The sequence below is a fragment of the Ambystoma mexicanum genome, chromosome 6p, assembly GCF_040938575.1.
Source record: "Ambystoma mexicanum isolate Mex_15411 chromosome 6p, UKY_AmexF1_1, whole genome shotgun sequence".
Taxonomy (NCBI): Eukaryota; Metazoa; Chordata; class Amphibia; order Caudata; family Ambystomatidae; genus Ambystoma; species Ambystoma mexicanum.
Window position 1 is genome coordinate 1,355,419,692 of NC_090935.1, and position 12,632 is coordinate 1,355,432,323.

The 12,632-nt window shown below is 45.2% G+C and overlaps 1 protein-coding gene across 1 annotated transcript in view; it reads left to right on the forward strand.

Annotated features, from left to right (window-relative positions):
• The window catches only part of FREM1 (FRAS1 related extracellular matrix 1), a 1,195,879-nt gene that overhangs the window by 40,413 nt on the left and 1,142,834 nt on the right, over window positions 1–12,632 (forward strand). The gene's annotated exons all lie outside the window — the stretch shown is intronic.

The window sequence follows — 12,632 nt, forward strand, 5'->3', positions numbered from 1 at the left end:
CCAAATAATATACTTGGGATTTGGCAGACTTGTGAGTTCTCGTGAAATTTGCTAGCAGGCCTAAGTCTCACTCATACTCAGTTTTGTGGGCAGGCTCGAGTTTCTTGAGCTAATTAGAATCACCAAGTCTTTGCTACTAGTTTCCTGAACCAAATGATCACAAACGGTGGAGCACTGGGCTACTGCATGCAATGAGTGATTTGATGTGCTCTTCACTACTAGCATTCTGTCTTTTGCCATTAGGGAAATATGGCACACTCAGTAACAGACACTCAGTGAAATCTCCTGCCTTGAAACAATTCTACGACGTTCTCTTCACTTGTAGTATTCTGTCTTGAAAGGTCACATAAAGATGGCACGCTTGGTCACCGCTATTGGATGTAATCTCCTGCCTTGCCCTAAACAATTCTGAAATATTTTCTTCACTCCCTTCTAGTTAGTCAATGGCAAGAAAGATCAGGTGTGTTTATGCCGTGTAATGTGGTCTCTGCAATTTTCCCCACGCCTAGTAGTCACAGACATATATGGCTTAGCCTATTTCAAATGTCTGCCCCTCCCTCAACTTTATCCCGTCTTAATTTTCTACCTCTCCCGTAACCAAATGCAATTTCAATTTTCGACCTCTTCCCTCAACAGCTCCAGCAACCACATGCCTCTGCCTCTGCTTATAAGAATGATCACAAACTCCAACTGGGCATGCTTTTTTTGTAGGTAAAAGTCTCCCAAACCACTTTGTTGTCCCTCAAAGGAAGGCCGGGATAGTGTGGTTTGCCAAATATCCCTGAATTTGGATGATTTAACTTTTTGGCTCAGTAAGTACTCCCAGGATCATTCCTAAGGACATCTGTCTCCAACTACTAGGACAGAGGAGACAGCTACTTCTCTATCCAAGCCCCCAAACTTTGAAAACACTCTTTCCTTATTAGAGACATCTCTTCCCATTTCACAGTCTGGATTACAAATGTTAAAAAGAAAATACATATGTATTTGAAGATACCTTCAATTTTCTGTTGATAAAAACTGTCATGAACACGCATTGGCAAAGCAAATAATCTGACTTTGCAAATGTAGACAGTAAGACTTGTTTTGTCCTGTGGGGGATTTTCAAAATAATGTTGCCCTCAACCTTGCAAAGGCAGGCCTGTTGCCTCTGTCAATGTTATTTTTAGTGGCGGCCATGATAGATTAGGAGCATCACAACGGTTACGTATGATGCTCCCAATCCATCATGGTTGCGTTCTTAAAACGCACGGACAATGGCAGCAACACATTTAATTATTAGTAATAGTGATCAAAACGAACAAACACTACACAATGAAACAGAACGTTGAAAGTTTTATCGTCAGTGCAGTGTTTGTCCTAGTCCTGATCTTTTGCCCTGGTCTAAAAATGAATTGAGAGAATAGATGGTATGCATATACTACAATTCCCTAGTGCTAATTGCACCTGCAATGGTTTGAAGGTTATGTAATGCTGCCCAGGGAACTCTCAGAAAGTGGCTTTTTATTCGGCAGGGCAGAATGTTTCAAGTCATTTTTAAAGTGATTAAAAGCACTGACTGGGCCACACAGAGAGCAAAAGATGATCTGAGATTCTTCGTCATTATTTTTTTTAGGTCTGGCTCGAAATAGCTTTATCTCTCTGCCAGAACGCCGATGCAAACACTCTGTCGTTGGACATGGTGCCTCATTACACGGTAGGTGCTAAACCATGGTGCAATTAGCACCATGGTTCATACCGGTAATTACCGATTCCGCCATGGCGGAATGGGGAATTACCACCCCATTCCAAGGTTGGCAGGGCGGTAATTCCCCATGCCGCCATGGCCCTTCCCCATTCCCATTTTTGCCCCATAGGGCTCAATGGGAATGGGGAAGGCGCTAAGTACGGTACCGCAAATTGCGGTACCGTACTTAGCACCAAGGTCCCTTTGCGGGTCCCTACTTTAACGGCTGGTCTACACCAACCGTTAAGGTCGGGTCCCGCAAAGGGACCTCGTAGTAAGGCGGTAAGGGTTAACGGTGACCGTTAACCCTTATCGCCTTCCGTGTAATGAGGCCCATGGTATACCTATCCCACATAAAGCACTATACACAACCAACAAGGCACTTATTGAACATCAAGAGCGGTCTGACCATTTCTGGACCTACCAGCAGACACTCGGAGCAGAAGTTGACAATCTTTTGTAAGCTTAGATGTCCCAACGCAAGACAATACATGTGCAGACATTCGCCTCGAGCAGAACTATTCAGATTTCTGATGGCCTCTGATTTCCTCGAAAAGAAGGGGCTGCAGAAATGGCACAGAGGCCCCAGGAAATGAGTCAGGGAGCCTGCAGCAGAGACTACGTGCTACGCCATGGCGAATCGAACCTTGAAGGAGAGAGATATGTTTATACATCATTAATACAATAATCACAATCTTAAGAAAGCAAAACAGGGCCCGTCTCACTTCCCATAAATGCCCGGACATGCAGATAGAGCGTAATTAGAACCAGATGTTAGACAAGGGGTGGTATGTTACAATATTTCGAGAAAAGTCCTCGCAGTGCGTCAGATTTCGCCTTAGGCAAGTGTGGTGAGTATTGTTAACAAACCATGCTTGTTTAATCAACTTTGTCCTTACCCGACCCTGCCTGCCTCCTGCATTGTTACCCTCTGAATGTGCGGTGCCGAAGGAGGAGTTCTAATACTCCTCTCATGGTCCTTGTGAAGAACCAAGAAAGAGGCTTGTTTTCAAGAGAAAAGGGCCATCAGAAAGAAAGAAATGAACACGGTGAAATGCCTTTAATAGCACTGTTTATCAGGCGATTTACCTGAACTGCTAAGTGCATGACTGAGAGTGAATGGACGAATGTGTGAATTCATTGTTTCTGGTATTAATTCATGAATGAAAAAGGGGACGTTTATACCACCTTAATGTGGACTGAGTCATCAGTAAGTGCTTCCAGGAAGAGGAAGTGGGGTGCTACGGGGCCAGCCAGTCCAGCCCCACCATGATGAGTGTGCCCTGAGAGGCAGGGCAGCATGCCTGTTACATTGCCCGTGCTGCGGTGCAGCGCCTCAATGATGAAAACTCAGACATGGGGCCTCATTACTGCCATGCCAGTCCAGAAAAAAATGCTGCTAACAACGGTTACCGGCACCTTTTGCAGACCGGAATACTCTGAGTCTGCCAGAAGCGCAGTGAACTGCCAGCAGGCCTGACCTGCCGGTAGTTCGGGCCCGAGCTGCAGGGAAATCACGGAAGCACTGGCACCGTTAGCAACGAGGCCGGTGCTTCAGTGTTCCCATTCCCGTGGAGTCCTATCAGAGCTCCACGGGAATGAGAATTTACCGTTTCTCCGCCATCCAAAATGGTACGCCGAGGTTGCCGGCAGGTCGCCGGTATCACAGACAGCCTAACGGCAAACTTGTAATGAGGGAGGCAGGTGACGAGCAGGAAGCCACTTGCCGCTTTTATTTAAAGTGTCACATGGTCACGCACCATGTGACACAGCACGGGCTCTGTGGCATGGGCTTCAAGTTACAACATCCCATGCCAAGGGTATTAAATAAAACAACAACAGACATCAAAATTAAGCACATGACTGAAAGCACACATTAGCACTCGGTCCAATCACTAATTGCATCAATACCTTTCAAGCGCCACCTGCGGGGACACTGGCTATTGCCCCTAGGGGAAACTTTATTAGTCCTGGGGAGAGTGGAGAGCGCCCTACTGACTGGCAAAGCCGCAACCGGGGACCACAGGGGCCACATCGGCAGTTTGGTCCTTTGTCACCAAGGGGTTAATAGGGGTGTGCAAACACCAACACACGACAGCTTATTGGGTCAGTTATTAGCACACCGGCGGTGCCGGATCACAGGTTTGCACTGACTTTGCAGTTCATTGTCAGAAATAGCTAGCAGGCAGAGTATCCGGCCACGGCAATTCCAGATCCCAGAGCCGGATACATCTTCATGTGGGAAAGAGGGGCTATCTACGGGCTGTGTGTCATGGCCATGCCACTTCAGGCTCCCAGAGGCGGGAGTTATTGCAGGAAGATGTGCAGCGGGGCTGTGCCGTGGCCCTGTTCTCCCCAGTGGGAGGGCTACACTACACTCAGTGCTGATATGAGAACTCTGTGATCTTTGGAGAGAGGTTTCCACTGGTGCAAGTTAGCCATTAGGGCAACCCACTGGTTTCAAGGCAGCGATTGATGTGATTTTTGATAGATTATGCCTAAGGTAGGAGCCCGTCAAATGCACTGGACCTGTTGGGTCATCTGATAACGATTGAGCAAAGGGGAAGGTTGCAAAATTTTAGTATTCAGGATTTAGTTGAGGGAAGAAAGGGGTGGGATGAGGAGTTGGGTTTACGGGTAATCACTTCCTGAAACTTGGTTGTACTGTCCTTCCTAGGATTGAGAGATTGAGATCTTCTCCACATAGAAGGCGGACCCACAGGCCGGTTATTCAATGAGTGGCAGTCTTGTGTCTGTAGCATTGCTTGATGGAATGGGAGTCACAGTTTCTAGTAGGTCTTTGATAAGATGTTTAAAGAGAATATTTTATTGGGGTATCGTTTGTCAACAGTTGCACCAGTTCATATTTTGGTGTGCAGAGATAGACACAAGAGTTCTTCCCTTATTGGGGTGATGTAGGGTGGTGCGACGATTAAGCATGATTTGCGAGACAGACTGGCTATCTTGACTGAATACTCGCCGTGGTGTAGGGATCGGGTACTAAGCTCTTGTGTAGCTCTTGGTTAATTGTTTTTTCCAATTCGGCTATTTTGAAAGCCAAGTCTTGAACTTTTTCCTGAATGTCAGGTGGTTCCCTTCCAGGCAGAGATGCTTCAGAAGAGTATTCCAGAGTTTTGTGGCCAGCAGGGAAAATGTGGATCCTCCTTGTCGTTTGCTATTGAAATTAGGTACTAGCGGGAGGAGTAGAGTGCTAGAACTTCCTTCTGAATGTTTACGGCTGGAGGGCTGTGGCGAGTGAAAGCCACATGTTGTGCACAGCTTCAGCGGCATTGGTTGGCAAGCGTGGTGGGCGGAGCATGGGGAGTGAGTGTGGGGTTGGGCGGGTAAAGTAGACGTGACAGTTGAGGAATTGGCCAAGTCAGAATGGATTAAGGCTCATTTAGGAGTTGGGCGTGGAAAAGGTGATGCATTGAGGGACGAACGATTGGTTAAAGATAAGAACAGGGAGTTGGATGTTTTGGTGGCCACATCGGATACGAGGGGCGGGGGGGTGCAGGCTTGCCCTAGAGAATAAAGGTTGTATTCCTGCCATCCTAATTGTACATCTCACCTTTAAAGGCTATTAATTGTTTTTGTCTCTGCATTCAAAATGGCATATGTTTTTTGCAACCCCATACATTAACCAAATCTATGTCCCTGACTGTTTTAAACCCTCTGCTGCTAGCTTGACTTCAAATAATTCTTCATAAACTGATGTGATCTTTTCCCAAAATTCCAGACTTTAAAATCATTTTCTACCCAGCGACTGTCAAGTAGATATACTTTTCTATGAGTATATCAAATACTTCATTTGTACTGCAGTATGATTACAAAATATTTGAATTTGTGATCTCGCTCCAATCTGTCAGATTCATTATTCCCCCAAAATCGCCCAGGCGCAAACAGCGTTTGCACTTGTGCTATGGCATTGGCTCTAGTGCAAATGCCATTTGTACTTGCCTTAATGCAGTTGTACATGTGTAAGTGCCATGTGCTAAAGTGCCAACATGTTTTCAGAAATTCGGCCACAGAAGGGAATAGTTCATCTTAAAGGAGCCCTACAGATAAGAGGTGTATCTGCCACTTTTAGTGCCTAAATGCTCCCTAAAAATAGGGAGTAAAAATACTCCCAACAAAAAATTGGAAACAGACATGTAGAAACTTGTAACCAGCTCCATGGAGATGTTTGGACCAGGAGTGCACGTAGAACCACAGGAAGAAACTACTATTGTAGCTGTCTGATCGAAAGAAGTAATATCTTTTAATGTGCATGAATTACAAGGTGCAAAGAAATAATTTGTGCAAAAAGATTTCCATTTTCCATTTTCCAGTTAAAACATATTTGTACTCGCTTAGACTAATTCCCATTGGGGATTTTACTAATATTTGTACTCCATAAAAATTATTTTACTCCCAATAAAAAAAAATAATAATGAGTAAAATACCCCCACTTCCGAATCTTATCTGGATCATTGTCTATAAGGGAATATTTGCATATGTAGTGACATCACAGAAAATGTCATCACAGAATGAGGTTTTGATGCTTGTAGAGATCATGGAAGGTTAGATTAAAAGACATTTCAGCAGTAAACCAAGCAACAAATACACGTTTTGATGCACAATATATAATTGCCCACTGTTATTATATATGCACCAATACCACTAGTAAGCCGTTTTGGAAGTAGCAGATAGTGTGAGCTCAACCACTTGTAGGGACTTCACATTTTGGCAGATAAGGCATAGTGGGAAGAAATGATTTGCCCAGAAGCACTCACTTTAGTTAAGTGGCGAAGGCGGGATTGGAGAGCAGTCTGTAACTCAGGCACTTGAACACGTATCTTCCCTGCAGTAGTTGCTAGAAATATTGTTTGACGGCCTTTTTTGTAACTCTGATTTGAAAACACCATCTGACTGAATGCAGTGGAATAAAATTGTGATTGTGTTTTGCTAACTGAAGTCAACGGTTGTTTATGTAGTGGTTTGAAGATAGTGTTTATTTTTATGGTTTATAAATTTGGCCATAGTGCCCAAACTAGCAACATGCTTTTAATTTAGAAGCTACAGATGAGGATTATTATGTCAAAAAGAAATTCATCTCCAAGCTACGATTGTATTGGCTATTATTTAAAACATAAGGCTATCTACGCACACAAAGAATGTCTCCTGCTGTGACCCCAGGTTCCCAGGACCTAATAGCTGGCATTGGGCTTGCGGCAAATATGGCAAAGTGACTTACTGCTGGATTGCCTCATAATGTGATCGAAGAGAGCCTGTTTACCTGGGAGGTCTTGAGGGATCGACAATAAGTGATTTTTGCAGATGTTCACATTTTAACACAATCTGCATAGGGCTGAGACCAGGGAATACTTCCTCTCCAGTCTCCAAGCAAGCAAACCCTCTTCACCCATCCATGGACCTGCCAAATCATCATGATCCCCTTGCACGTCCCTAATTCCCTTACCTGGAGCCCATGGTTGGCTGTCCATGGTACTCTATTTAATGGAGATAACTTTAAAAGTACAAACATGTGTTAAGTAAAGAGTTTACCATTGTAGCATTATTTTCCTGCATCTTGGATGGCTACAAATACCAGAATGGAATCAAGCATGAGGCGAAAAAATGAACTGTGGATTTTAAAAATAGACTTTCAAGACTTAGCCTCACGACAAAAGATAATGTGGAAGAGTTAACTGGGTTGTTTTTCATTGTTTAATAAAGACATGCTTCATATATGATGGAAGGAGAATTTGAGATGAACATGCTTTTTGGTGTCAAGCAAACATGAAAATGAGGGGGACAGTGTAGAACTTTGTTTTTGTGCGGCACAGTTGCAGTGCATATTTGTAGGGATGACAATTTCAATAAGAAATTACTTAGAAAAACACATTTACAGATCCTGCAGGCCTTGCACAAATGGTGCCTGTACAATTGCACAAAGATGAGAACAAGTGGGGAGCCATTTTAATTTAAGAGGCTGTGAATAAAGTGGGCCAAGGGCCAGGGTAAAAAAAAAAACAGGTGACTTACAAAGGTAACAGGAAGCTAGGGTGGAAATAACTGCAAACTAAAGAGGAGTACCCTACATAGATCAACAATTGCATTATTAATGAAGGAGTACTGGAATCCGGTAGGAATGAAGGGGGAGGTGTTGAGAAGCATTCCATCGTTGCCTAGTAGGTAAGGGTTCAGGTGCTCTCTGAAGAGATCCACAGTTCAGCTGGCTTTGTGATGGGCAGTGGGTTCCAATGGGCCAGGGTGAGCAGAGAGAAAAGAGCAGAAGTGAGTGAGGGCACCGGGCGGGGTGAGGAAGAAAGTGACACATTTTCTGAATTTGTATGAGGTTATTCTGAGCAGCAGAGGCGTGTTAGTGATGAATTATTACTGTCAGCAGTTGCTATCAAAGAGGAGCCCCCCAAGATTGCAGTCCTTGGGCAAGGGAGCAAGGAGGTCAGTTGGGAAGGAGCTGAGAGACGGGAGGGCAAGGATGGCGTTGGAAGCCGGGAGGAAGATGACTTTCACTTTCAAAGAGTTCAGCATGAGGTAGCAGAGAATCATCCTATGACTGCAGTGAAAAAGTTGGTAATCCATTCTGAAATGACTAGGGTTGAGGAGGGAAAGGATGAGATAAGTCTACCTATGGCAGAAGTATAGAGGATGAAGAGCAGAGGTCCAAGGACTAGTCCTCAGGGAATGTTGACTGAGTACGGGGTAGGTCAGAGGTTTGCGAGATACAGAAGATTTTAGAGGAGCAACCTTCCAGTTTGCAGGACATCCAGGCTAGAGCAGATTTGTTGGAACCTAATATCCTGGAGAGAGAGAGGAGGAAAGAAGATAGTTTGGAGTGTTGAACATCAGAGAGAAAGTTGGAGACATCCATGCATCCATTCTCAAAGGAATGTTTACTACAAAAGCCAGGTTGGTGGGAATCTCCACCTGTGGCGTCCCCCAGGGCTCCATTCTTTTGCCTTGGCTCTTAAACATCTACCTTACTCTGCAGGCACGCCTCATTTCCTCCTTCTCCCCCAACTTCCAGTGCTATGCTGTCGACACACAACTCTTCTTCAAACTTCCTTCAGACACCCTTGCACCCTTCATCATCCCCAACTGCCTCTCAGCCATCCAGGCCTTGTGTACTTCTAATGATCTCTGCCTCAATGTCAGCAAAACAGAGATCCTTCCTCTTGGGACCCCAGCACCTGACTTCTTCCTTCACTCTGGCTTTCTTCCATGGGCTCTCCCCCTGCTCCCTCTATGGAAGCCAGACACCTTGGAGTCCTCTTCAACTCCTCTCTCTCCTTCCTCTCTCATACTCAGGACATTGCCAAGAAGTCCCACTTTCAGCTTTTCCTTCTGAAAGGAACTCTACCCTCCGTCACCTTCCTCCAGAGACTCAATGTTACTCAGGCTCTGGTTCTGTCAAGGCTTGACTATTGCAATAGCCTCCTCCTTAAGCTACCTTTGTCCACTCTGCGACCCTCCAGCTAATCCAGAATAGGGCAGCAAGACTTATCGCATTTCCCCTGCTCTATAAAGTCTTCACTGGCTCCCGATTGCAGCATAGATTAAATTGAAATCCCTCTGCATCATCCAGAAGGCTGTCTGGGGCCGTGGACCATTCTATCTGCAACTCCCTCTGACTAAATATTCCCCCTCTAGACACCTACGTTCCTCTGGCACCAATTCCTTGTGTGTAAAGTGGTTTGCTAAACAGAGAGCAAGTGGTCGATCGATTTCCTCAGGAGGCTCCCTTCTTTGGAACAGCCTTCTCCTCCCTTTTCATCTTGAGCAGGACCTCCTTAAGTTCCAGAAAAGCCTCAAGACCTTCCCCTTTACCTCTTCCTTCACTCCCTTTCTCCCCTGCTAATCGCACTGTAGCTTGATTGGTGTGCAGGGCCCTTATGTATCTTTGGGTCCCTGACCCCCTAAATCTTAGCATCCCTGCTGCTGTCTATCCTCTGCACTTGCCTTGGCTCACCCTCCAACACTGGAGGGTATACTTACCTCTCTTCATAGCACTTCACCTGCTGCTCTCCTTGAGAACTACAGCACCTATCCCATACCCCCTCTGCACTTGCACGTTCTGAACACTCGCAAGGCATAGTAGGTTTGTCTTCCCCTCCCCATTGTCTCTTCTTATCTTGTTGTATTTAATTATTTAACATTGTTGTAATTTCATTGTCCATCATCCTCTGTCCCCTCCCTGTTGCCCCGTGGGCGCTTTGAAACAGTGTATGCTTCCTGCATAAGCACATAACAAGTGAACAATAAACAATAAACATTATCCTCAAGGTACTTGGTGATCTGATTAAAAACCACCTCTCCAAGACCTCACAATAACTGGGTAGGAGAGAAACTCTTCAATAGTTCTCTGGGATGATTAGGTCAGAAGAGGGATTCTTTAAAAGGGATAGGGCATTTTCAGATTGGAAGGAGGCAGGCATGAGTACAAGGGGGAGATAGAGAGAGATAGGGAAGTTTAAAGAGTTCAGCAAAATGAGGGCAGATGATTGGGATTAAGTGTTTGCTCATTTGATGAGAAGGGGTGATATTGAAGGGGACAATTAGATTTGTGATGCAGGAGGCTTTGATGAAGTCCAATGCAGAGGAGAGAGCAGCAAGGACATTTCGTAGGCTAGGGGTAAGGTGGTGGTCAGTGATTTGCACCAGCATCATAGTTCATGGTGCATGTTTATTTTGAGGTTCTGAATCTCAGCGGTGATCCAGGGCTGAGGATGGGGACATGAAGGTGGGTATGTGCGAGCAGAATAGGATTGGTCAAAGGGAGGCATAAGTCCATAGAGCAAGTCTGAAAATACACTATCATTGGAAGATACATGAACAGGGGATAGAAGAAAGGTTCTCACATCATCAAGGTAAGGAGCAAGAGAGTCCGGTGGGAGGGCACACCCAGGGATCTACACTGGCCTAAACCAGTTTAAACCAATGTGGAGGCTGCCATATGCCCTCAAAGGCAAAATGGCAGCGAGCAGGATTACAAAAAGTGTTTGTGCTTCAATGGCTTCCTAAAAGGAAAATTGGGCTACCAATGGGGTAAAATGGCTTGCACCCATGGTGAAGCTAAAAAGTGAAGTACAGTTGCCAACAACCTACTGCCTAAATCCAATGCAGGGTGATATCACTGTAATACAAAGATGCAATGCCCTGATAGGCAAACTGAGGCTGGATGACCTAGGGGCGATCCAACACCATATACCTACCTTAAGTAATGTAAAACGTGTTCTAATGGCAGTGGAAATACAGGAGGAGTCTTTCTGGTCACCAAAACAAGTTTGGGATGCATACAAATAGAGAAAAAGCAAAACATTGAGTGGGCCATAAAAAGTAGCCTTCAAATTGCCGAAAATAAGAATTCTTTCTTAAAAACCTGGCCCTTCGATGCTTAACAGGCAGAAAGTTTAACCCTGCACTCACAAGTAGTGCAAACAGCAATTCTTAATAAGTCAACTTTCACACGCAGACACAAGCTAGGGGAACTCTATATTGGCTCCCCACCAGCCACCTAGAACAGCGCATGGTACTCAGGAACATATAACGACTGGAAGATATCACATCAAGTCATCGTCAGAACACAGGACAACACAGGACATCTTCACAGATTAACCAATAATGCCTAACACCTTGCACCCTAGCAAAACCGACTTCAAGGACATTCATTTGAAGGAGCAGGCAGCTAATCCTGGCAGTGCCCAGATTTATTGATGACCAATAGGACATTCAGACTGGCATCCCTCACTTACCTTTGCATATTCCACTTAGTTTTTCCTGGCACTGGGCCCTCACTTCTAGCAGCTCCTGCTTTACTTGTAACAGTTCCTGCTATAGGACTTTTGAGGAGGCAACGTGGACAGATCTCCCGAGACTCTCCTCTTTTTGGCCAAGTACCATCAGTTGCGGTAAAGACCTAATTTGTAGTGTTAAGTACTAAAGTATTTTCAAGTCACAGTGGGATCTGCTGTGGTATTGTTTTCTGGGCCACTGGAGTGGAGAGGGTAAACGATTTGTCCCTGGGCCTCACTGGGATAGCAATGTCTTGCTGATGAAAGGCAGGAAAAACAGACTCAGGCCAGAAAGCAGGCAACCATTGGAAGCGCTCTGTATTAGTGGGTATGCACGTGGCAGCAGGTGCCTGTGGATCTCATGAGTGCAGGCCCTGGGCGACGGCACAGACTGCCCATGCCCAGGGCTGACCCTTCATTGTCTTTATTGGCATCTGGTTGCTAGATCTCTAGTTTTTGAGCATTAACAGTAATATTATTAATTGTATCTCTGTTACAAAACAGCATTTTAACAATCAAGATACATGTAGTCCTCCTAGTTGATGGGTTCCTTGGCTTCACTTTCGGAGCTAGGCCTGACCCAGAGGCTGTCCCATCTGCTGCTTTACTGTGCCCAAGAATGTAGATATATTGTCCTGCCTCTGTCTTGCTTTGACCACCTGACAACGGAGCAGGGTCAAGTTGAAGAGGTCATGCGAGTCATGTTTCAGGACCTATTGTTTTACAGGTAGCACTTACTTTTAGGAATTCACACCTAGGGTTGTGATAAATAAATACTTTCGCTCACTACGAACACGCGCTATTTTCCTTCCTTCTTTCAACATCTCTTCCTCTTGACTTACATACAACCCCTTACATAATCATGTGTATCCCTGCCTTGTGTTGGTGCATCAAGTTGTTGGCCCCAATAAATCAGTGCTGGAGGCTGTCTAAGAACAGAATTAAAATGATTGGATAATGCAGTACTCAGATTGTTGCCACAATTGAATTACACATAGGATCCATTCCTTGCAGGTAGGAAACAATTCCTCCCTACTTGGTCCTATCCAGGGCCGGTCTTTGCGTCAGGCAGCCCAGGCGGTTGCCTGACGTCAGTCAGGCTCTAGGGG